Source organism: Bufo gargarizans, chromosome 2 (assembly GCF_014858855.1).
Source record: "Bufo gargarizans isolate SCDJY-AF-19 chromosome 2, ASM1485885v1, whole genome shotgun sequence".
NCBI classification, from domain to species: domain Eukaryota; kingdom Metazoa; phylum Chordata; class Amphibia; order Anura; family Bufonidae; genus Bufo; species Bufo gargarizans.
This window is the reverse complement of record NC_058081.1, coordinates 386,552,844-386,579,972: the sequence shown is the minus strand read 5'-3', so window position 1 is coordinate 386,579,972 and position 27,129 is coordinate 386,552,844.

Sequence of the window (27,129 nt, the reverse complement as noted above, 5' to 3'; positions counted from 1 at the left end):
CCAAAATAGGTGTTTTTTAAAAACAAGAATATAACAGCAGTATCTAACGCTTGCATTCGGGGAGTGTAGCAGCGGGGCCGGCTGCAAGCGGTATGAAGAACTCTGCTGTAGACCGAGCCTTTGCGAACTTATCCTAGCTATTTTCAAAGCGAACTATGGGAAAACTCACCAGGTAGAGAAGCAAGGAGACCCCTGGGAGACTCAGACAGCCTCTAGTCAAGGTGACATGAACAGATTTGTGAGAAAGCAAGAAGCAGGGTATGAATCCAAGATGGCAGCCATGACACCAAGCTGTCCTCATGGCGGGTAAAGAAGCTGACACGGAGGGGAAAGGAGACAGCGAACCGGAGGAGGCTACACCAGCGGATGACTTACCTCTCTCCAGGGTCTTCATGAGAGACCTTATCACAGATGCTCTAGGACCTCTACGCCAGGACCTGTCGGAGATTAAGCGGGACATGCATCAATTGCGCTCCAGAGCGGAGGCGCTTGAAACATCACAACAAGTCTTAACTCGGTGAGCAAGTGTCTTACAATTTGGATAATACGCAAGCACATATTAACTATCTATTCTCCATGGGGGAGGATCAGGACAACAGGGGGAGAAGAAATAATATTAGGCTGAAGGGCATCCCTGAGTCCATTGGTCCGGAGTCCTTGAAACCCCCTGATGAAGGTACGCCGAAACACGTGTCGGGGTAACGCCATCACAGGCATTCAGGTTTCCGTTACTTTTGGTGAGTCCTTGCTATCACCATTTATACTCATGGCTTGTTACATATAGTCAGGATACGGTTCAGCGGGTGTACACAGCAGCCCCTTGCTGCGTCATACTATATAGTACTTTCTGAGGATACTACCTGCTATTGAGTAGCTGTACTGTTTGGCACTTTGCTGTGATGTTTTTGTACTAGGACTTGCTTTTTATGAAATCATTGTGCATTGTGCACACAGGATCAGTGAGGCACCACTATCGCATGTACATGGGCTGTTGCCGAATATGCGAGTGAATACACTGCGAACCGCATCAATAGCTTGGGGCCTCCTTGGTCTCATCCTGGCATGCAAGTAGTATCTTGTTACTTGTTTTGTATCTCACTGTTTATCATACATGCGATGGCACAGATGAGATTGTATTTGAGGTAACCACCTATGTTCACAAGAACCTATATACCCGTGTGGGAGCCCGTATTTCATGCTATACATCCACTTTATATGATCCTGTGCTTTCCAATGATCCATGTACATGGTCACAATATCTGACCTTTACAAGCTATTTAATGAATGAACTAAATTGACTAGTGAATAATCTGGTCAAACAGTGTCATCACAATTGAGGGGCCTGCTGACTGTCTCGCCACCTCTTACCGATGCCAAATAAGAGCATTGTACTATAATATGTCCCCTGACGAACCCGACAATCTATTAGGGTGAAACGCGTTGGGACTCTGACACCTGACCCTACGCCACCAACTTAGGAGGCAGTATTTCTGGTGTTCAGTATATGTATTCATATTGATGGTACATTTGCATGTACAAATGTGTACGGCAATTTCGATATTGTTGTTTTGATGATATTTAGACCCACAGGCAACCACACTTGGGGTCTTCTGTGAACCTGGCATAATATTATCTCTGTGAGTTATTGCCCACCCACAATACGCAGTATTTATGATTGTGGGGGATCAATCACTCAATATACTGTAATTTTCCTTTTTTTTGTTCTATATACCTAGAGTAGGTCCCGATTTAGGTAGTTACCTACATCATAGGGTATATCCAGGACCCAGTAGGAGGTTCCAGAACACGGGATCGTCCTTATCAGGACGGCTATTCCGTTTTTAGGCAGGGGCTTGAGCCTAGGGTTGAGCATAGGGACAGATCAGAATCTATGACTGTCCACCTCGTCCATCATTGAGCCTGCCATCTGGACACCACAGTATCATCCCATGCCATCAAGGTTATACAATTTTTTTTTGTTCTTTTTCTATGTATGTTTGTGGGAGTTCGTTATTTTATGTAAATTAGATTAAAGGCTACGTTTTAGAACAGGTTGTACAAAATAAGTTTTCCTACTGTATCGTTAGCTTCCCTTTAGATTGTTAATAAACACATCCAACTGTAAACAAGTCATCCAGGCACACGTGGACTTTCAGAGAGTCTATGGAGTTCTCAACATCCCAAGTCTTGATATTTCGGACTGGTGCCCTGCACAGAATATAGTGTCTCTACCGCCCTTGCCCTCAATAGGGGATTGGCAAAGTGAAGCGCCTAAACACCAGAAATCCTTTTTTTTAACCTATATTTGCTATTTTGTTATCTTCTCATAAGTCTACCCTCTCTAACTGTACTTTTTCACCTTATGATTTCTCTTATGGCTAATAAGGCAAATGTAATCAGGCTAATATGACTTTTCTGTTTCATGCCTGCAAGAGGCTGCACCACACCAGATCCTTATTAGAGTTTCTGGGTTTTTCCGTGGATTCGATATCGGAGACTCTCAGCCTTCCGGCAACGAAGATCAAGGAGATTCGCAAGGAACTGCGCAAGACATTGGAGATGCCACAGATCTCTCTACGACATCTCGCTCGAATCATCGGCCTCTTGTCCTCTTCCATCCAAGCCATTTTCCCGGCCCCTCTACATTACAGGGCCCTGCAACGCCTGAAGATAGTGCATTTGCGCGAAGGGGTGTCCTGCGCGGATCTCATCTCCTTGGATGCGGAAACTCGGGACCTGATTTGCTGGTGGATCAGCAACCTCCAGGCCTGGAACGGGAAAGCGATCTGCGGTCCTTGTCCAAATTTCACAGTGGACTCCGACGCCAGTCTCCTAGGTTGGTGGGCTCACTGCGAGGGCATATCAACCGGCGGTCGTTGGTCGATGGAGGAGTCGCCGTTACATATCAACGCTCTGGAGCTCCTGGCGGGCTCCTTTGCTATCCGCCGTTTTGCGAGGAACACGGCAAGGGCTTGCATTTGGCTACGCATGGACAATGTCTCCGCTGTCCGTTATGTCAATGCCATGGGCGGTACCCATTCACCCATGTTTTCACATTTAGCCAAGGACCTCTGGTCTTTCAGGGGTTTATTGTCCAAGCGGAATACCTTCCGGCTTCACACAACATCCATGTGGATTGGAGTTTGCGTTATCTCCGGGACGCCAGCGACTGGAACTTAGACTCGCGGGTGTTCTCTGCCATCTCCTCTCTCTGGGGTCCTGCTTGTATCGACCTCTTCGCTTCCCGCTTGAACAAGCAGACTCCACGTTTTTTCAGTTGGCGTCCTGATCCCGAAGCAGAGGTTGTGGACGCGTTTCTTCAGGACTGGTCCGGATCCCTGCATTACGCTTTCCCTCCGTTCTCGATGATTCCGAAGGTTCTGAGTCAGGTTTGTTTCCAGTCGGCGGAGATCATCCTGATTGTCCCGTTTTGGACCACACAGTTGTGGTTTCCTCACCTGTTGGAGCTCCTTATCCTTCCTACAATTCTCTTGCCATTACAGCCAGACCTGCTCTTGGGCCCAGGGGACAGTCGGCATCCTCTCCTTCTGGACGGCTCCCTCCACCTGCTAGCTTGCAGGGTCTCTGGTGTTCCCACGGTAGCAGCGGCCAGTACAATGTTGCTTTAGCCCCAGATTTTCCATTTTCTCTAGGGGTAACATAAGAAAGAAAAAAACATTTCACAATTTGCTACTCATTTCATCCTGAATGTGGCAACATCCCATATGAGGTTTTAAACTGCTGTTTGGGCACACTGCAGGGTTCAGAAGTAAAAGAGCACCATGTGCATTTGAGGCCTACCTAGTTTGGCAACCTAGTTTAGAAACCACACCCCTTACAGAATTTTCCAAGAAGTGTCGTGAGCACTCTGACCCCACATGTGTTTTGCAAAAATTAATTTACAGCAGATGGTACAAAGTGAAAGCTGATATTTTTACACAGATCATGACATTTCAGTGCCCAATATGTTGTGCCCAGCAAATGACAGTTTCAAAACAAGCCCTCCTATTATTATGCTATAAATCTTGGTTTTATAAACACCCTACATGTGGCCCTAATCTTTTGCCTGGACTTAAAACAGGGCTTAGAAATAAAAGAGCAACATGCGCATTTCAGGCCCAGTGTGGTGATTTATATATCTTGAGCTGACAACTGAAGTGGCTCTGAGGTGAAGTAACCTATGAGAGGTTACTCAATTTTGGAAACTACGCCATTTAAGGTATTTATATAGGGTGGATTGAGCATTTTGACCCCCACAGGTGTTTCGCAAAAATCAATGCACAGCAGATGGTACAAAGTGAAATTGCAATTTTTCTACAGATATAGCATTTCAGTACCCACTGTGTTGTCCCCAGCTGGTGCCAGTGTGAAAATTAAGCCCTTATATTATTCTCCTGTGTTTCCTGGTTTTATAAACACCCTACATGTGGCCCTATTCTTTTTCCTGAACGTATAAGAGGGCTCAGGAACTGTAGAGGGAAGTCTGGTGGGCGTATGTATATGGATATATGTATGTATCTGCCCCTTCATTGATATGTGTAGGTATGTATGTATATGGGCCCCCTTATATGGCCAATAGAGATATATATTCCCTGTATGGCCATGTATATGATCCCTGTTATGTAGATATATATATATATATATATATATATATGAGGATGTGTGTATGCAGTGCATACATCTATATATGTGTATCTGCAATGGCTCTCCCCCAGGTGTATATATATATATATATATATATATATATATATACTGTATATGTTGGTAAGGCTGATTAGTCAGCCTGCATTTGTGGGAGGGGCAGAGGCTCTTCATATACGAGCCACACCCTCACTCACATATATGTGTATATATGTGTGTGTATATGTATATATATGGGCCTATAACTGCCCAAGTATGCCCCAGGTTTATAATGAGTATATATGTGTATATAGATGCGCCCCAAGTATCTATATACATATAGAGTCATGTCCATAAATATTGGGACATCGACACAATTCTAACATTTTTGGCTCTATACACCACCACAATGGATATGAAATTAAATGAACAAGATGTGCTTTACCTGCAGACTGTCACCTTTAATTTGAGGGTATTTACATCCAAATCAGGTGAACGGTGAAGAAATTACAACAGTTTGCATATGTGCCTCCCACTTGTTAGGGGACCAAAAGTAATGGGACAATTGGCTTCTCAGCTGTTCGATGGCCAGGTGTGTGTTACTCCCTCATTATCCCAATAACAATGAGCAGATACAAGGTCCAGAGTTCATTTCAAGTGTGCTATTTGCATTTGGAACCTGTTGCTGTCAACTCTCAAGATGAGATCCAAACAGCTGCCACTATCAGTAAAGCAAGCGATCATTAGGCTGAAAAAACAAAATAAACCAATCAGAGAGATAGAAAAAACATTAGGCTTGGCCAAAACAACTGTTTGGAACATTCTTAAAAAGAAGGAATGCATCGGTGAGCTCAGCAACACCAAAAGACCCGGAAGACCATGGAAAACAACGTTTCCCTGGTGAAGAAAACACCCTTCACAACAGTTGGCCAGATCAATAACACTCTTCAGGAGGTAGGTGTAAGTGTGTCAAAGTCATCAATCAAGAGAAGACTTCACCAGAGTGAATACAGAGGGTTCACCACAAGATGCAAACCATTGGTGAGCCTCTAAAACAGGAAGGCCAGATTAAAGTTTGCCAAACAACATCTAAAAAAGACTTCACAGTTCTGGAACAACATCCTATGGATAGATGAGACCAAGATCAACTTGTACCAGAGTGATGGGAAGAGAAGAGTACGGAGAAGGAAAGGAATTGCTCATGATCCTAAGCATACCACCTCATCAGTGAAGCATGGTGGTGGTAGTGTCATGGCGTGGGCATGTATGGCTGCCAATGGAACTGGTTCTCTTGTATTTATTGATGATGTGACTGCTGACAAAAGCAGCAGAATGAATTCTGAAGTGTTTTCGGGCAATATTATCTGCTCATATTCAGCCAAATTCTTCAGAACTTATTGGATGGCGCTTCACAGTGCAGATGGACAATGACCCAAAGTATACTGCAAAAGCAACCAAAGAATTTTTTAAGAGAAAGAAGTGGAATGTTATGCAATGGACAAGTCAATCACCTGACCTAAATCCGATTGAGAATGCATTTCACTTGCTGAAAACAAAACTGAAGGTAAAATGCCCCAAGAACAAGCAGGAACTGAGGACAGTTGCAGTAGAGGCCTGGCAGAGCATCACCAGGAATGTAACTATGTCTATGTGTTCCAGACTTCAGGCTGCAATTGGCTGCAAAGGATTTGCAACCAAGTATTAAATAGTGAAAGTTTGATTTATGATTATTAGTCTGTCCCATTACTTTTGGTCCCTTAACAAGTGGGAGGCACATATGCAAATTGTTGTAATTCCTACACGATTCACCTGATTTGGATGTAAATACCCTCAAAGTAAAGCTGACAGTCTGCAGTTAAAGCACATTTCTTTTGTTTTATTTAAAATCCATTGTGGTGGTGTATAGTAACATAGTGACATAGTACATAAGGCCGAAAAAAGACATTTGTCCATCCAGTTCGGCCTGTTATCCTGCAAGTTGATCCAGAGGAAGGCAAAAAATAAATAAAACCTGTGAGGTAGAAGCCAATTTTCCCCACTTTAGGGGAATTAAAAATTCCTTCCCGACTCCAATCAGGCAATCAGAATAACTCCCTGGATCAACGACCCCTCTCTAGAAGCTATAGCCTGTAATATTATTATACTCCAGAAATACATCCAGGCCCCTCTTGAATTCCTTTATTGTACTCACCATCACCACCTCCTCAGGCAGAGATTTCCATAGTCTCACTGCTCTTACCGTAAATAATCCTTTTCTATGTTTGTGTACAAACCTTCTTTCCTCGAGATGCAGAGGATGTCCCCTCGTCACAGTCACAGTTCTGGGGATAAATAGATGATGGGATAGATCTCTGTACTGACCCCTGATATATTTATACATATTAATTAGATCTTCCCTCTCCCTCGTCTTTTTTCTAAAGTGAATAGCCCTAATTTTGACAATCTTTCAGGGTACTGTAGTTGCCCCATTCCAGTTATTACTTTAGTTGCCCTCCTCTGGACCTTCTCCAGCTCTGCTATGTCTGCCTTGTTTACAGGAGCCCAGAACTGTACACAGTACTCCATGTGTGGTCTGACTAGAGATTTGTAAAGTGGTAGGACTATGTTCTTATCACGGGCATCTATGCCCCTTCTGATGCAACCCATTATCTTATTGGTCTTGGCAGCAGCTGCCCGACACTGGCTTTTGCAGCTTAGTTTGCTGTTTATTAAAATTCCTAGATCTGTTTCCATGTCAGTGTTACAGAGTGTTTTACCATTTAGTATGTACGGGTGACTTGCATTATTCCTTCCCATGTGCATAACTTTACATTTGTCAGTGTTAAACCTCATCTGCCACTTATCTGCCCAAGCCTCCAATCTATCCAGATCCCTCTGTAGCAGTATACTGTCCTCATCAGTGTTAATTACTTACAGTGTTAATTTTACTATGCAAGCCTTCTACAAGATCATTAATAAATATATTGAAGAGAATAGGGCCCAATACTGGCCCCTGAGGTACCCCACTAGTGACAGTGACCCAATCTGAGTGTGTACCGTTAATAACCACCCTCTGTTTTCTATCATTGAGCCAGTTACTTACCCACATACAGATGTTTTCTCCCAGTCCGAGCATTCTCATTTTATATACTAACCTTTTATGTGGTACAGTGTCAAATGCTTTAGAGAAGTCCAGATACACGACATCCATTGATTCGCCGCTGTCAAGTCTAGAACTTACCTCCTCATAGAAACTGATTAAATTAGTTTGGCATGACCGATCCCTCACGAAGCCATGCTGATATGGGATTATTTGCTTATTTTCGTTGAGATGCTCTAACACAGCATCTCTCAGAAAACCTTCAAACAGTTTACCCACAACAGATGTTAAACTTACCGGCCTATAGTTTCCAGGCTCTGTTTTTGGACCCTTTTTGAATATTGGCACCACATTTGCCATGCGCTAATCCTGTGGGACATTCCCTGTCAGTATAGAGTCTGCAAATATCAGAAATAAGGGTCGGGCTATGACATTACTTAATTCTCTTAGGATACGGGGGTGTATGCCACCCGGTCCTGGCGATTTGTCTATTTTAATCTTTTTAAGTCGCTGATGTACTTCTTCCTGGGTCAGACAGGACACTTTTAATGGGGAGTTTATTTTTACATTCTGCATGTCATCTGACAGTTTATTTTCCTCAGTGAATACATTGGAGAAAAAAATATTTAACAGCTTTGCTCTCTCCTCGTCGCTCTCTGCGACTCCCCCCTCATTACGCTTTAAAGGGTTTCTACCACTTCGTTTTCACATAATTAGGTGTCAGACACTAGCGATCCGCTGGTGTCTTCTCTGCGAAACAATCCTAATATAATAGCTTTTGGGGCAGCTGTTTCGCTAAAAAAAAGAACTTTTATTGATATGTTAATGACCCTCTTGGTGCTATGGGGGCGTCATTAGCACCTAGAGGATCGGTCTACCTTCACAAGATGCCGCCGCCCAGCGCGTCCCTCCAGCCCGCCCATCTCCTTCGGAATGCGATCAAGCGGACGACTTCTCGCGCATGCGCCGTGCGCGTCTGTATTCGGCGCATGCGCAGTGAATGTCCGAGCGCTTCCCTGCTCAGACATCTCCACTGCGCCTGCGCCGATGGAGCACTATGACATCATCGGCGCAGGCGCAGTGGAGATGTCTGAGCAGGGAAGCGCTCTGGGTGACACCACCCATAGCAACGCCACATTAGGAACCCAGCTCTAAGTTGAATTCGCAATGCGATTTATATAACCTGTATTAATCGCATTGCGATTACAATTTAGTCAAATTTGTGACACTGCAGCTTCAGAATGAATCTAAGATGGATGCTGTCCTTGCTATTTGATAGGAGGTGGGAGGGTCTGGGAGGGAGGATATGCTGATTGGCTGGAATGTGTATGCTGACTGTGAGGTACAGGGTCAAAGTTTTCTCAATGATGACATATAGGGGGCGGACCGAACATCGCATATGTTTTCCCGCCGCGGCGAACGCGAGCAAGCTATGTTTGCCGGGAACTATTCGCCGGCGAATAGTTCGGGACATCTCTACTTTCCTTCTGAACTGTTCTAGTCCCTCCTTCTATTCCTCCCCCAGTCCCACTACCTTGCCCCCGGTTTCTATCTGCCCTATATTTCCCTCCTATAATGTAATTTTCCTCCCCCCCAGTGCCTAGTTTAAACACTCCTCCAACCTTATAGCCATCTTTCTCCCCAGCACAGCTGCCCCTTCCCCATTGAGGGGCAGCCCGTCCCTGCGATAGAGCCTGTAGCCGATAGAAAAGTCGGCCCAGTCCTCCAGGAACCCAAACCCCGCCTTCCTACACCAGTTCTTGAGCCACTTGTTAATCTCCCTAATCTCCCATTACCTTTCTTGTGTGGCCCGTGGTACAGGCAGTATTTCAGAAAATACTACCTTTGAGGTCCTTGCCCTCAGCATTTGACCTAAATCCCTGAAATAATTTTTAAGGAATCTCCACCTACCTCTAACTTTGTCATTGGTTCAGATATGGACCATGACCGCTGGATCTTCTCCAGCCCCTCCCAGTAATCTGTCAACCCGATCTGTGATGTGTCGAACTCTAGCGCCAGGAAGACAGCACACTGTTCGGCGATCGCGGTCTTTGTGACAGATTTCCCTATCTGTTCCCCTAATAATGGAGTCTCCCACTACCAGCACCTGTCTGGCCTACCCTGATCTCCTGGTTCCCTGCTTCCTGGAGCTGACATTCCCCTGACTGGCAGAGGAAGTATCCGGCTGCAGTAGTGCCGTCCCTGGACTAACATCCCCCTCATCTGCCAAACGTGCAAACTTGTTGGGGTGTGTCAGATCAGGGCTAGCCTCCCTGGCACTCTTCCCTCTACCCCGCTTTCTAACTGTTACCTAGCTAGCTACCTCACTTTCCTCAGCCTCCTCTCTGTCACCCTCCCCCTCATCTACCCCAAAGAGTGCTTGCTCGGTGAGAAGCAAACTCTTTTGCAAATTGTCAATGCCTCTCAGTGTTGCAACCTGCCCGTTTAGAGACTCAATTTGCGATTCCAAACGGGTAATTTGCTCACATCTTGAACAAAGATATATACACCCTGGAATGGCAGTTCCAGGACTGCATACATCATGCAAGATGTGCACTGGACTGCGTTGTCAATTGTGCAACACATACTAAATGGGGATTACAACAGTAAAAAAGTAAAACAGTATATATGATTTAGAATTAGACCCTGTCTGCTGTAGTTGAAGGACTACCTAAAATGAAGCCAACAACACACAAGGAAATTATAACCAAACCTTAGTTTCCAACTCCTTTTCTTGAACTCCTTTTTTTTTAAACTCCACTTAATAAGAATTCCATTTATAGCACCTGGTTGCCCAGGCCACTCCCCTTAATCAAGCAGAGAAAAAAAAAGTTTTAAATGGCAGTACTAGAATGCAAAAACTTAACTTTCAAGGATCTCTGCAAGGACCTGCAATCACTCCCACAAAATCGCCCGATGTGGTGATTTACATGGCTTGCGCTGACAACTGTAGAGGCTCTGGGGTTAAATAATAACTAGAAACCCCAAGAAGTGAAGAAGTGAAACCATGAAGGTACTAAGTAGAGGAACATTTTAATGCTACAGGTACTTCGTAAAAATGAATGTACATAGGACCATGCAAAGTAAACATTTTAAGTTTTTTCACAGATGGCAGTGGTATTTCAGTGTCCAATAAGTTGTGCCCAGTTGGTGCCATCTAATATTCACACCACACTTCTTGAATTGATAAATTGGTTCTACTGGGGACTGAAATGCCATACATGTGGACATAAACTGCTGTTTGGGTATGCTACAGAGTTCAGAAGGGAAATACCACCTTTTGGTCTTTTCCAGCGCAGATTTTCATCGGAATGGTTTACATGTGCCCTGTTGTTGTTGAACAGTCTCTGTGGTAGTAGTACAGACATTTACTGACATCTGTAAAAAAAAATCTGTCAACAGGGATTATTTTCTTGTGGGTTCAGTTGCTCTTATAATTTGTTCTATTTTGGGATTCATAAAACAACCACTTTTTAATTTGCTTTTTGGGAAGCAGGATACAGTAAGGTCAGCAACTCTGCCATTGCCTTTTAGGTTTTGTTATTGTGGCGTGCACAGTGCAGGAAAAATAACGTTATCTTTATTCTGCTGGTCAGTGCGATTACACAGATATAAAATTTATACAGATTTTTTTTGTTCAGTTTTGGTACAGTCAGGTGCTTCTCCGTGTGGCTGCCAGTCACAGTTGCTGTCTGTTCCTAGAAATTTTTAGGGGTTAATTTGTGTTTTTCTGCAAACTTTTGCATATTTATGGATATTTAAATGGTTAACTCCAATCACCCCCAAACTACAGTACGTGGTGTATAGTGGTGAGTCCAATTATGTAATTTTTTATCTTGATACTTACTTGCATTCTGATGCTATGCTCCCACACACCACACCAGCAGTAAAATGCATTAAGAGGACTCCCAAGCTCATGCACACAATGGAGAGAATGAATTTTACTGTTGGTTTGTGGGAGCACAGCATTAGAATTCAAGTGAGTATGAAGATAAAAATTACACAGTCAAACTCAGGGAGAGTTCACATCACCGTTATTTTTCCGTTCTTCTGATCCATAGAGTTATGCACATTTAGCATCCGTTTGAGCCATTTCCGCCTGAGACAAGTCAGTGTGAGGGCGAGCAATGGCATTAGCGATCACTCCTCCCCATGCAGCAGTCTATTCCACTAACAAGCAAGCACTTGTCGGCAGGGCTTTTTTTCTGGCGGAACGCACCGGAACGGCGTTCCGCCACCTTTTGACATCGCAGCCTGCCATGCTCCAGCATCGCAGGCTGCAATGTATCAGCAGGGAGGGACTGGGAGGAGGAGCTGGGGGCCGGTGCGTTCACTGTGCTCCGGCCCCGCAGCTCCAGTACAGTTATAAAATTTGTAATTCAATTAATAATGATTCATGCTGCCCCCTCTGTAGTAAAACATTCAATATATCCTACTCACAGGGCTACTGTTATATCGTAATGCAGGCTGGCGGGCAGACGAGCGGCAGCATGACTGACTGACGTCACGTGCCTGCCCGGCCTACTTTATGAATGAAGCAGGCGGCGCGGGCACGTGACGTCAGTCAATCACGCTACCGCTCGTCTGCCCGACCGGCCTGCATTACGCTATAACAGTAGCCCTGTGAGTAGGATATATTGAATGTTATACTACAGAGGGGGCAGCAGGAATCATTATTAATTGAATTACACATTTTATAACTGTACTGGAGCTGCGGGGCCGGAGCACAGTGAACGCACCGGCCCCCAGCTCCTCCTCCCAGTCCCTCCCTGCTGATACATTGCAGCCTGCGATGCTGGAGCATGGCAGGCTGCGATGTCAAAAGGTGGCGGAACGCCGTTCCGGTGCGTTCCGCCAGAAAAAAAGCCCTGCCGACAAGTGCATGGGGGGGTCTGTGGATGACACTGTTAAGGGGGGGGGTCTGTGGATGGCACTGTTATGGGGTGGGGGGGTCTGTTGATGGCACTGTTTAATTTATTTAAGTTTTACACAATAATATCATTTTTGAAACAAAAAAAATATCATTAGTGTCTCCATAGTCTGAGAGCCATAGTCTTTTTTTTATTTTTTGGGCGATTGTCTTAGGTAGGGGCTAAATTTTTGTGGGATGAGGTGACGGTTAGATTGGTACTATTTTGGGGGGCATACGCCTTTTTGATCGCTTTTTTTTTATTTTTTTGACGGTGTTTATCTGAGGGGTAAGGTCATGTGATTTTTTTTAGAGCCAGTCGACGCGGAGATACCAAATATGTTATCTTTGATTTTTTCCCCTAATTTTTTTTTCATTTTTCTTTTTACTTTATTTAGGGAAAAGGATGCATTTTTTTATTTTATTTTTACTTGAACCTTCAAATTTTTTTGTAAAACTTTATTTTTTCACTTTTTTTTTTGCTCCACTCTGAGACTTCAACTTTTGGGGGAGTATTGTAAAGCATTGGCTATAAGTGTATTACTGAATTTAATACACTTACAGCCTGCTTGCCTGTGAGATCCAGGGGGCTGGATGTCACAGGCTGTCCCAAAAGGCAGCCACGATGCCTAAGGAAGGCATCGGGCTGCCTTCCCTGCCATCGGGTCCCCGTCACAGCAGTGCGGGGACCCGATGGCCACTCCGCACATGTCTTAAGCCCACACGTGCCATGGTCAGCGTTGACCGTGACCGTGCAGGTGTTGCGCTGGCATCAGTGATTTCACCGATGCCGACGCATGCAGAAGGGGTCCGGCTATCAGTGACTGGCAGACCCCTGCGCTGATCGGGCGGGCACCTGCCTGCACCCGCCTGATCACCATGCCGTACATTTACTGCGCTGGTCCTTAAGTCACGGAGAGTGGTGTAAATACCGGGGAAGCAGGGGAAGCGGCTGGTTCAGGGCCCGGGCTGACAAGGGGTCCGGCCCCGGCACCCAGCAGCATGTCAGTCAACTTACTCAACTTACAGCTGCCCTGCGTTGAAATTAGTTTTTCAGGTCAGACAGGCCCCTTCACAGTGCGGCACCGGCGACATTGGGGCGGGGGCCTGGCCTGTGTGACCTGAGTGTCCATCAATCATATCATTAAATCCCTCCCGACCCCCAGGCCCCTCCCGCTCTTTTTTTAGTTAGGCACACACAGACAGTCTGGCTCGCCCACCGACTCCTGACCAGAGGAAGCAGCAGGCGGGTGGGAGAAAAGCTGAGTGACAAGAAGAGCAAGTTAGCAACACACAGGAGTGGCACAGCAGTGCAGAATGGCAGCGCACATCAGTGAGAGGAGACAGAGTCTACTCACTGGGCTTTTCTGGTAGTATGTGTGCCGGGTGCTTCCTGTCTGCCCCCCTTGCCCATGTGTGCTCTGTGCCCATTTCCCGTTGCCTTTGTGCCCCCCGGGCCCTTGCCAAAGTTGCCCTGCCTGGCCCCAGTGACTGTGCCTCCCTAGGCTCCCTGGTTGGCTCTTTCAGTAGATCAGTGGCTGAGGTTGACCATTATGTGTGCCCTGGGCCCTGTGGACTTCCTTTATCTGTGCCTGCCCTGGCCTGTGGCCCCTGTGTCAGCTGCCTGTGTGCCCCCTCTTGCCCAAGTTGCCCTTGTCAGCACAGCTGCGCAGCCCCGCCTGGCCCCTGTGGCTGTGCCTTTCAGGAGAGAAGTGGCTGACTATTATGTGTGCCCATGTGGCCCTTGTCTGTGCCCACCGTGGCCCGGGCCCCAGGCCACTGTCTGCGCCTTCCTGGCCCCTGTCTGCACCCCTGGGCCCTGGCCCTTATCTGTGTCCCATCCCTGGCCCTTGTCTGTTTTCCTGGTCCTTATCTGTGCCCCGTACCTGGCCCTTATCTGTGCCCCATCCCTGGCGATGGTCTACGCACCCTCTCCCCCATCACCGACCCTTGTCTGCGCCCTCTCCCCAGCCCTTGTCTGCACCACCCTGCCTGCTGTTCTGCCATCTACTACTGCTTAGGGCTCATTCACACAAACATGTGCTGCCCATTGCCGTATTGCGGACCGCATTTAACATAGTAACATATTACATAAGGCCGAAAAAAGACATTTGTCCATCCAGTTCGGCCTGTCATCCTGCAAGTTGATCCAGAGGAAGAAAAAAAAAATGTGAGGTAGAAGCCAATTTTTTTCCACTTTAGGGGAATAAAAAAATCCTTCCCGACTCCAATCAGGCAATCAGAATAACTCCCTGGATCAACGACCCCTCTCTAGTAGCTATAGCCTGTAATATTATTACGCTCCAGAAATACATCCACGCCCCTCTTGAATTCCTTTATTGTATTTACCATCACCACCTCCTCAGGCAGAGAGTTCCATAGTCTCACTGCTCTTACTGTAAAGAATCCTCTTCTATGTTTGTGTACAAACCTTCTTTCCTCCAATCGCAGAGGATGTCCCCTTGTCACAGTTACAGTCCTGGGGATAAATAGATGATGGGATAGATCTCTGTACTGATGGGATAGATCTCTGTCTATATCCCCCTGGTAGGCCTACCAGGGGGATATAGAGCATAGGGGAGACTCCACCATTGTGGGTTCTGTCAGTTAATCATGGCAGGGGAATAACAGAGAATTAACTAACTGTGGTCCACCCTATCTACTGAATCGATGTGGATAACATTAACTGTATTGGATGGAGTCCGAAGCAGGCATAAGTATCATTGATATAAACATTTATATATACCTGAGAATATCCCCCTGTCTCAATTTTAACCATATGTAGAGCGTCTATCTCACTTGTGCGATCTGGCTTTACAGCCGGCACATATCTTGGAGCACCTTTCCTATGTGACCCGGTCTTGCACCGGTATCTATTTAGTCACATATTAAATATTGTATAGATTAATAGTTTAACTACACCTCCTGATGATCCCACAGTATTTACTTGGGTGAAATGCGTCGAGGTAACTGAGGCGTTTGACTATAATGTCAACCCTGATTAAGTGTATTTTTGCTTTTGTCTGTACTATGTTTTGTGTTTCTTTTCTTTTTTTCCCATCCAGTTTACTCATATAGTTGGTAACCTATTATCCATATCTCATACCTGGGATAACCGTCTACCATTTCTGCGACAACCCCATAGGGAACAGGAAGGGTTAGCAGTATAGGTACGCGGACAGGGGGCCTCCACCACTAGGAGCCCTCCCTGGGCTGAGGTTTTAGGATAGGGGTAGACTTAGGGACAAACTCTCCCATACCCCAGGCTAATTTTCATTCTGGATGTGGTTATCGGTCACCTTATTAATTTTTGTTTGGTGTACACCTAATAGTTTGGATCTAGCGGACCCTTGAGGGATCCTTTTAACACATACCAATAAAGTAACTTTTAGGGGTTTAATTGTTCAATGCTGGAAATTATGTGATATATTTACCCCCACTATATCGTTTATTGATTTTGCTGGAAATACATTATCTTATTGGCCTTGGCAGCAGCTGCTTGACACTGTTTTTTGCAGCTTAGTTTGCTGTTTATTAAAATTCCTAGATCCTTTTCCATGTCAGTGTTACCGAGTGTTTTACCATTTAGTATGTACGGGTGACTTGCATTATTCCTTCCCATGTGCATAACTTTACATTTGTCAGTGTTAAACCTCATCTGCCACTTATCTGCCCAAGCCTCCAATCTATCCAGATCGCTCTGTAGTATACTGTCCTGTATGTAAGGGCTCTTTCACACAAGCGGATCCTGCGTGAAAAAGAGTCAAGCCCCGCTCCGGACAGCAAAGACACAGAGCATTAACATGACTGATAATGCTCTGTGCCTCTCTGTGACCTTTTTACTACAAAATCACACTAACAACTTTATCTCACTGTGATTTTGTTGTAGTAAAAAGGTCACAGAGAGGCACAGAGCATTATCAATCGGGGGCCCAAGCCTAACTCTTGCACCAGGGCCCATGAGCCTTTAGCTACACCCCTGCTCCATGTCACTGCTGTCCGGAATGGGGCTTGACTCTTTTTCATGCAGCGTATTACCCACTCAGGATCCGCACGTGTGAAAAAGCCCTAAAGTTGCTGCAGATCACCATGTCATCCAGAAAAGAAACTTGTACGTGTGGACATCAGAATCCTCCTTTCTTGTCACCTGATTGTGCAGTGTTATCAGCACCCTGCTCCCCAGAAATAACGATTCTGTATGAGGATGAGCAATAGAAATGGCAATCGCTATTCCCCATACCGTGCAGGGGATCGCTGTCTGTGAGTGTAGCGCTTCATCTCCATTAACAAGCAGGGTTGGAACTGTTATTTCTCAATAATCAGGTACTGTATCAGGCTGTGTAAATTAACATGATTAAATACAGCATTTTATGGTCAGTGACTTTTCCTATTACTTGCACTTTGCTGGTGCAAAAATATATATATATCATTTTTGTGATATATCTTATCTGAGAACAATGCATCTCCCGTTATCAGAGCCTTTACTGTTACCTTCTCCCCTAAAACATATTTATGATAGAAATCTGCTTTTCTCACTGTTGTAAACACAATAGACATTGAGGTCAGATTACAGATATTAGGTCTATAGAGAGGGATGGGGTGAGTGAGTCATCCTCTTATTTGATCAGGGAGAAGAGTGGAAAATATAGTGTAGTGCAGAGAGAAAACTGGTAATAAATGCCATGTTTAAGACAACGGTCTTAAACATGGCAAATAATAGCATATTTTAGGACAGGGATCAGCAACCTCCGGCACTCCAGCTGTTCTGAAACCACAACTCCCAAAATCCTCCTTTCACTTCTGTGGGAGTTTCAAGAACAGCCAAGTAAGCCTGCATGCTGGGAGTTGTAGTTTCACAGCAGCTGGGGTGTCGAACGTTGCCGATTCTTGTTCTAGAAAGTTATCTGATTAATTGCGTAGAGTTTAAATGTACATGTAAGAATATGTTAGGCATGCAAAGTAAGTTGTGTTGGTGGCATTTTGCATACAAATCTCACATAAGATTTTTACAGACAGGTTGCAAAAGCCACATAAATCCCTCGATATGTCAACCTATCAGCAGCTGAGCGTTGCTCAGAAGCGTAAAAAGAAGAGGGAAGAGGAACTGAAGAGTAAAAAAATGGTTAAAATTATTAGCTACTTTTCTGCTTCGACATAGCATCAGCTGCAGAAAAGACAACTTTAGAACCCGCTGATGCGAAAGTCGCAGGAGCCCAGGTAGAGGAGGGTCCCCAGTCTAGTACATCTTTTGCCCATACAGACATAGCATCAGCTGCAGAAAAGACAACTTTAGAACCCGCTGATGCGAAAGTCGCAGGAGCCCAGGTAGAGGAGGGTCCCCAGTCTAGTACATCTTCTGCCCATACTGACATAGCATCAGCTGCAGAGAAGACAACTTTAGAACCCGCTGATGTGAAAGTCGCAGGAGCCGAGGTAGAGGAGGGTCCCCAGTCTAGTACATCTTCTGCCCATACTGACATAGCATCAGCTGCAGAGAAGACAACTTTAGAACCCGCTGATGTGAAAGTCGCAGGAGCCGAGGTAGAGGAGGGTCCCCAGTCTAGTACATCTTCTGCCCATACTGACATAGCATCAGCTGCAGAGAAGACAACTTTAGAACCCGCTGATGTGAAAGTCGCAGGAGCCCAGGTAGAGGAGGGTCCCCAGTCTAGTACATCTTCTGCCCATACTGACATAGCATCAGCTGCAGAGAAGACAACTTTAGAACCCACTGATGTGAATGTCGCGGTGCCCAAATAGTGGAGGGTGTCCAGTCCAGCCTGCCTTCTTTTAAAGAATGTAATGTAATAGATGAAGCTGGAGACATTGAATGTGCTAGTGATATCACCTTAGTACAAGACCCTACCGAAGATCAGCCAGTTCATACCGTTATTACCAGTGATGCTACAAGCTCTTCTGCCAGCAACATTTTAGGCTACTTTCACACTTGCGTTCAGAGCGGATCCGTCTGGTATTTGTACAGACGGATCCGCTCCTATAATGCAGATGATGGTATCCGTTCAGACGGAACCGTCTGCATTATATTTTACTAAAAAAGTCTAAGTACAATTTGTATTCAGACGGATCCGTCCAGACTTTACATTACAAGTCAATGGGGGGCGGATCCGTTTGAAAAATGCACCATATTGTGTCACCTTCGAACGGATCCGCCCCCATTGACTTTCATTGCAACTCTGGACGGATCCGTTTGCCTCCGCACTGCCAGGCGGACACCCGAACGCTGCAAGCAGCATTCGGGTGTCCGCCTGCTGACCGGAGCGAAGGACAGACGGTGCCAGACTGATGCATTCTGAGCGGATCCGCATCCACTCAGAATGCATTAGGGCTGGACGGATCCGTTCGGGGCCGCTTGTGAGAGCCTTCAAACGGAACTCACAAGCGGAGCCCCGAACGCTAGTGTGAAAGTAGCCTTAGATGCAGCTGTTTCTGAGAAGTATGTTACTGATAGGGCTAATTATCCTGTGACTATTTCTGACCCTAAAGTCAAGCGATTCATTATCTCACATGGCCCTTACAGACCTCCCGGTCCTTTTCCTAGAGATAACGACAGTATCAGAAGATGTTTTTTCTGTCAAATATTATAACCGGATTACCCAAACAGGACTTAAACTACCTGCCACATGGTTATGTTATTCCCCAAAGCTCAATGCTGTATATTGTGAGCCATGCTAGTTGTTTGGCGATCGGAAAAAGCTGGGTTTTGAACCAGCGTGGGCCAAGGGTATTAATAAGTGGAAAAACTTAACTCGAAAAATTCTAACTCATGAGAGCTCCAATTCCCACATTGAAGCCTGTATGGTATATGACCAGTGGATAAAAAAGGGCACAGTTGAGGAACACGAACGCCAAATAATTCAGCAAAAAAACTTTTGGCGGCAAGTTCTACAAAAAATTGTAAACGTGACATTAACCATGTCAATGGCCAATCTACCATTCCGTGGGCATCGAGAGCAGTTAGGTGAGCTTAATAATGGGAATTTTCTGTGCATAGTTCAACTTTTAGCAGAGTACGATCCCATTCTAAAGAACTAATTCAAATACCACAAAGGACAATAAAATATCTCAGCCCCCTAATCCAAAATGAGATAATCCAAATTCTATCTCAACAAGTATAAAAGGAAATAGTGTCAGAAATACTACAGGCACAATTCTACTTTGTCATCATGGACACTACACAAGACATTGCAAAAGTTTATCAACTTAGGCTACTTTCACACTCGTTCGGTGCGGATCCGTCTGGTATCTGAACAGACGGATCTGCACCTATAATGCAAACGCTTGCATCCGTTCAGAACGGATCCGTCTGCATTAGACAGCTTTTTCAGATCTGAGTTTTCACATTATGAAAACTCAGATCCGACAGTATATTCTAACACAGAGGCGTTCCCATGGTGATGGGGATGCTTCAAGTTAGAATATACTAAGAACTGTGTACATGACTGCCCCCTGCTGCCTGGCAGCACCCGATCTCTTACAGGGGGCTGTGATCCGCACAATTAACCCCTCAGGTGCCGCACCAGAGTGGTTAATTGTGCGTATCATAGCCCTCTGTAAGAGATCAGGTGCTGCCAGGCAGCAGGGGACCAGACCCCCCTCCCTCCCCAGTTAAATTCATTAGTGGCCAGTGCGGCCCACCCTCCCCAGTATTAAATTCATTGGTGGCCAGTGCGCCCCCCCTCCCCAGTATTAAATTCATTGGTGGCCAGTGTGGCCCCCCTCCCTAGTATTAAATTCATTGGTGGCCAGTGCGGCTCCCTCCCTCCCCAGTATTAAATTCATTGGTGGCCAGTGCGGCCCCCCTCCCCCCTAATTAAAATCACCCCCCCCATCATTGGTGGCAGCAGAGAGTTCCGATCGGAGTCCCAGTTTAATCGCTGGGGCTCTGATCGGTTACCATGGCAGCCAGAACGCTACTGCAGTTCTGGCTGCCATGGTTACTTAGCAATTTTAGAAGCATTATGCTTACCTGCACTGTCTGTGGCTGGCCCGTCGCTCCTCCTACTGGTAAGTGAAAGGTCTGTGCGACGCATTGCTTATAGCACAGACCTGTCACTTACCAGTAGGAGGAGCGACCGGCCGGCCACAGACAGCGCAGGTAGTATAATGCTTCAAAAATTCTGAACTCTCCGCTGCCACCAATGATTGGGGGGGTGATTTTAATTAGGGGGAGAGGGGGGCCGCACTGGCCACCAATGAATGTAATACTGGGGAGGGAGGGAGGGGGGGGTGCCGCACTGGCCACCAATGAATGTAATACTGGGGAGGGAGGGGGGTCCGCACTGGCCACCAATGAATTTAATTGAATTTAATACTGGGGAGGGAGAGAGGGAGGGGGGGCAGCACTGGCCACCAATGAATGTAATACTGGGGAGGGAGGGAAGGGGGGCCCGCACTGGCCACCAATGAATTTAATACTGGGGAGGGAGGGGGAGTCTGGCCCCTGATGCCTGGCAGCACCCGATCAGGGGGCTGAGATCCGCACAATTAACCCCTCAGGTGCGGCACCTGAGGGGTTAATTGTGCAGACACAGCCGCCTGTAAGAGATCGGGTGCTGCCATGTACACAGTTCTCAGTATATTCTAACTTGAAGCGTTCCCATCACCATGGGAACGCCTCTGTGTTAGAATATACTGTCGGATCTGAGTTTTCACAATCTAACTCAAATCCGATGGTATATTCTAACAAAGAGGCGTTCCCATGGTGATGGTGACACTTCAAATTAAAATATACCATTGGATTGGAGAAAACTCTCATCCGATGGTATATTAATAGGGACTCCTGACTTTACATTGAAAGTCAATGGGGGACGGATCCGTTTGCAATTGCACCATATTGTGTCAACGTCAAACGGATCCGTCCCCATTGACTTGCATTGTAAGTCTGGACAGATCCGTTTGGGTCCGCACGGCCAGGCGGACATGAAAATGCTGCAAGCTGCGTTCGGGTGTCCGTCTGCTGAGCGGAACGCAGGCCAAACGGAGCCATACTGATGCATTCTGAGCGGATCCGCATCCACTCAGAATGCATTGGGGCTGTACGGATCCGTTCGGGGCAGCTTGTGAGAGCCTTCAAACGGAACTCACAAGCGGAACCCCAAAGGCAAATGTGAAAGTAGCCTTAGCCAGGTTTTCGGGTATGTTTCTGTTGCTAGAGATAAGAACACCAGAGCAACCAGTGTGAAAATTCATGAAGATTTTGGGGGATTTAATACTGTGAAAGATCAGAGTGCTGCAGGCTTAGAAAATGATATCATAGCCTGCATAGAGAGCAAAGGTCTAACATTACACAAGTGTTATGGTCAAGGGTACGATGGAGCAAGCAACAATGAGTGGCATATACTCAGGAGTACAGGCCCGAATTTTAGATAAAGAACCAAATGCTCTTTATGTGCACTGTGCAGCACACAACCTTAATCTTGTATTTCAAGATGCAATGGCAAACATCAAAGAAATTGCAAATTTCTATGATGTAGTGCAGATTATATATACATTTTTTGTAGACAGTATTAAACTGTGGGATGTACTTTGCTCATTCACAACTGAATCCAGCGTGACATTGAAGAAGCTGTGCCCTACTCACTGGTCCTCACGCTATGAATCCTTGCTTGCCTTACGTTTCCGTTTTCGGGATGTGATCCAAGCACTGTCAAAAATCATTGTAACTTCAACAAAAAATAAAGAAAGAGAATCGGCAACACTAATAAAAAAAATCTGGAGTCATATGAGTTCATATTTTTAGTAGTTGTCCAGACAAAAAATCTGGAAAATTTTAACGCAGTTTCAAAAGTTCTGCAAGCAAAAAACATGGACTTTTCTAAAACATTCACTTTAATCAAAAATGTTGCAGACACTCTGGCCTAGTTCCGGAATCAGTTTCAGGAAGCAAAACAAACTGCGGCATCACTTGCACAACATTGGGGCATTTCACCTGAATTTCAAAAGAAACGCATCCCCAAAGTCAAGCGCCATTTTGATGAATTGACAGTAGACAAGCGATTAAACGATGCAGAAAAACATTTTAAAGTGACAGTTTTTTGCCCATGTTTAGATGTTATAACATCTCAGTTTCTAAACAAATTTAACCACCTCAGCTCCCCTAGCTTAAACACCCTTAATGACCAGACCACTTTTTACAATTCTGCACTAACACTACTTTCACCGTTTATTGCTCGGTCATACAACTTACCACCCAAATGAATTTTACCTTCTTTTCTTCTCACTAATAGAGCTTTCATTTGGTGGTATTTCATTGCTGCTGACATTTTTACTTTTTTTGTTATTAATTGAAAATTAATTTTCACTTTCAGTTGCAAAATTTTTCAAATAAAACTACATTTCTATATAAATTTTTATCTAAATTTATTGTTCTACATGTCTATGATAAAAAAAAATGTTTGGGTGAAAAAAATGGTTTGGGTAAAAGTTATAGCATTTGCAAACTATGGTACAAAAATGTGAATTTCCGCATTTTGAAGCAGCTCTGACTTTCTGAGCACCTGTCATGTTTCCTGAGGTTCTACAATGCCCAGACAGTAGAAAACTCCCACAAATGACCCCATTTCGGAAAGTAGACACCCTAAGGTATTCGCTGATGGGCATAGTGAGTTCATAGAACTTTTTATTTTTTGTCACAAGTTAGCGGAAAATGATGATTTTTTTTTTCTTACAAAGTCTCATATTCCACTAACTTGTGACAAAAAATAAAAACTTCCATGAACTCAATATGCCTATCACAAAATACCTTGGGGTGTCTTCTTTCCAAAATGGGGTCACTTGTGGGGTAGTTATACTGCCCTGGCATTCTAGGGGCCCATATGCGTGCGAAGTAGTTTGCAATCAAAATCTGTAAAAAATGACCGGTGAAATCCGAAAGGTGCACTTTGGAATGTGGGTCCCTTTGCCCACCTAGGCTGCAAAAAAGTGTCACACATGTGGTATCGCCGTACTCAGGAGAAATTGGGCAATGTGTTTTGGGGTGTATTTTTACATATACCCATGCTGGGTGAGAGAAATATCTCTCTAAAAGACAACTTTTCCCTTTTTTTATACAAAGTTGGCATTTGACAGAGATATTTATCTCACCCAGCATGGGTATATGTAAAAAGACACCCCAAAACACATTGCCCAACTTCTCCTGAGTACGGCGATACCACATGTGTGACACTATTTTGAAGCCTAGGGGCGCAAAGGGGCACAAATTCCTTTTAGGAGGGCATTTTTAGACATTTGGATTCCAGACTTCTTCTCACGCTTTAGAGCCCCTAAAATGCCAGGGCAGTATAAATACCCCACATGTGACCCCATTTTGGAAAGAAGACACCCCCAAGGTATTCCATGAGGGGCATGGCGAGTTCATAGAAGATTTTTTTTGGGCACAAGTTAGTGGAAATTTATTTATTTTTTTATCACAAAGTCTCCCTTTCCACAAACTTGGGACAAAAAATTCAATCTTTCATGGACTCAATATGCCCCTCAGCGAATACTTTGGGGTGTCTTCTTTCCAAAATGGGGTCATTTGTGGGATGTTTGTACTGCCCTGGCATTTGAGGAGAAATCTCGTCTTGCAGCGCCGCACACACCGACTTTTGTGTAATCTGACAGCAGCGCAATTCTTCTGTCAGAATGCACATCAGTGCTGCAGCTGGTTCATCGGTTGGTCCACCTAGAAGGTAAAAAAACAAAACAAAAAAGAAAAAACCAGGCCGCAACGCAGTAAATTATACATTATAATAACATTTGAATACGAAAAAGGAATGGTAGGTCCAGCTTGTATTCGTGGAAGTCCAAAGCTTTATTCAGTATTCAATAAAAATCCAGGTCATGAATAAGGGCTAGGATTTGATTGTGCCTGAAACATGTAGACCTGCATTCCTGTACCTGGATTTTTATTGAATATTGAATAAAGCTTTGGACTTCCACGAATACAAGCTGGACCTACCATTCCTTTTTCGTTTTCATACCTATTTCTCCTACTTCGGGTGAAGGAGCCGGTCCGCGCTATAATAGTGGAATCCTTGGCAGGTGAGAGCTGCTCAAACTCCTGATTTTCACAATAATAACATTTGAATGGAACATTAACTTTTATAAACTTTATTAAACTTTTTGAACAGAACATAAACTTTTTTGCTTACCGGTGATTTTTTTTGGTTTTGTTTTTTTTAACCTTTTTTATAGGACAAACCTCTCCTTCCCCATGGGACAATGTGCAAAGCGCAAATCGCCCAGAGATGTGGCGAAGTACATTATGTACTTTGTCCCAGGTGAAAGGAGAGGTTTGCAGCAGCTCTGTGTGAATGGGCCCTAATAGCCCTGTGTGCCTGTCCTGTGAGATGCAATCCCTATGCTAATAGTGTTCCTGTGAGTGGTACTTCCAGAAACACTCCCCTAAGCATAGGGCGGGTGGTCAGGGCAGTCAGTACAGAAATTGCGGGTGTCACGCCTTATTCCACTCCTGCTACAGACACAACATCTTTTTCGGGGTGAAGCTTGGGTTGAGGTACCAGAAACGACATTGGGGAAATATCGCTCGTGTAGACGGCTCACTACACTGGTGGATGGGGCCATGGAACCTCCTGGATACAGGAGGTTCTCGATGATCTCTTCCTGAAATTTGAGGAAGGATCGTGTTCTCCCAGCCTTACTGTAGAGAACAAAACTATTATATACAGCCAATTGAATCAAATATACAGACACCTTCTTATACCAGCGTCTGGTGAGGCGGGACACTAAATAAGGAGCCAACATTTGGTCATTGAAGTCCACCCCTCCCATGAGCGAATTATAGTCGTGGACCGAGAGGCGCTTTTAAATGACACTGGTTGCTCGTTCAATTTGTATTGTCGTGTCTGTATGAATGGAGAAGAGCATGTAAACGTTACGCTCTCCATTTCACCGCGAGCAGTTCTTCGTTACACAAGGCAGCCCCCTCCCCCATTACAAGACGGGTGGTAACGAGCCGTTGGGAGAAGCCTCGGCGACTAGGTCGCGCGGTGCCACAGCAACCAATCTGTTCTAGGAACAAATGCCTGAAGAGGGGCACACTTGTGTAAAAATTGTCCACATAAAGATGGTACCCCTTGCCAAATAAGGGTGACACCAAGTCCTGAACTGTCTTCCCACTGCTCCCCAGGTAGTCAGGGCAACCCGACCGGCTCCAGGGTCTGATCTTTATCCTCATAGATCCGAAATTTGTGGGTATAGCCTGTGGCCCTTTCACAGAGCTTATACAATTTGACCCCATACCGGGCGCGCTTGCTTGGGATGTATTGTTTGAAGCCAAGGCGCCCAGTAAAATGTATAAGGGACTCGTCTACGCAGATGTTTTGCTCAGGGGTATGCAAATCTGCAAATTTGGTGTTAAGGTGGTCTATTAGGGGCCGAATTTTGTGGAGTCGGTCAAAAGCTGGGTGGCCTCTGGGATGGGAGGTGCTGTTGTTAAAGTGCAGGAAACGCAGGATGGCCTCAAATCGTGCCCTGGACATGGCAGCAGAGAACATGGGCATGTGATGAATTGGGTTTGTGGACCAATATTACCGCAATTCATGCTTTTTGGTTAGGCCCATATTGAGGAGAAGGCCCAGAAGAATTTTAATTTCGGAAACTTGGACGGAAAGACTGGGCATAAAAGCTTCCCGGGTTGGCGGCTATAAATTGAGTGGCATACTGATTTGTTTCTGCCACGACTAAGTCCAAGAGCTCCGCAGTCAAGAACAGCTAAAAAAATCCCAGTGCCGAACCGATCTGAGCTGTCTCAACCCAAACTCCAGACTGGGCGGTGAAAGGGGGAACTACTGGTGCGGCTGAAGTTGGGGGCTGCCAATTAGGGTTTGCCAACACCTCAGGGACTCTAGGGGCTCTACGGGCCAGGTCCAAGATGGGCTGTGCTGCTGGTGTATGCCTCACCACTTAATCCGTCAGCGCCAGCCCCACTCTGCTGCCCTTGAAGCAGATCCTGCGCAACCTGTGGTCTAGCAACACAGGGCCGGGTACGCCTGGTGGTATCAGGGACCTCAACCTCCTCGTCCGAAACTTTGGGACAGACTGCCACTGCTTTCTTCAGGTTCATATTCTGACCGGCTGGATTTGTCAGATGAGGGTTCCCATTTCTTATCCGACTGGGTCAGGAGCCTGTAGGCCTCTTCAGAAGAATACCCCTTATTTGGACTACTAAATTTAGGAGGTATTCCCTGAGACTACCCAAGAAAAAAAGCAAGCCTGTCTTACAAATGGGAGGCTAGCGAAGTACCGAAGGCCGCTGCGATTAATAAAAAATATCAAAACTGATTTATTTTTTTATCACCGCAGCGCTTGTAAAGTGATTGTGCAGTGATATAAAAAAGAAATTTTGTCACTGCGGTGGGGCGGGCGTGGGTGAACGCACGTGTGGGCGACCGATCAGGTCTGATCAGGCAAACACTGCGTTTTGGGTGGAGGGCGAGCTAAGGTGACACTAATACTATTATAGATCTGACTGTGATCAGTTCTGATCACTTACAGATAC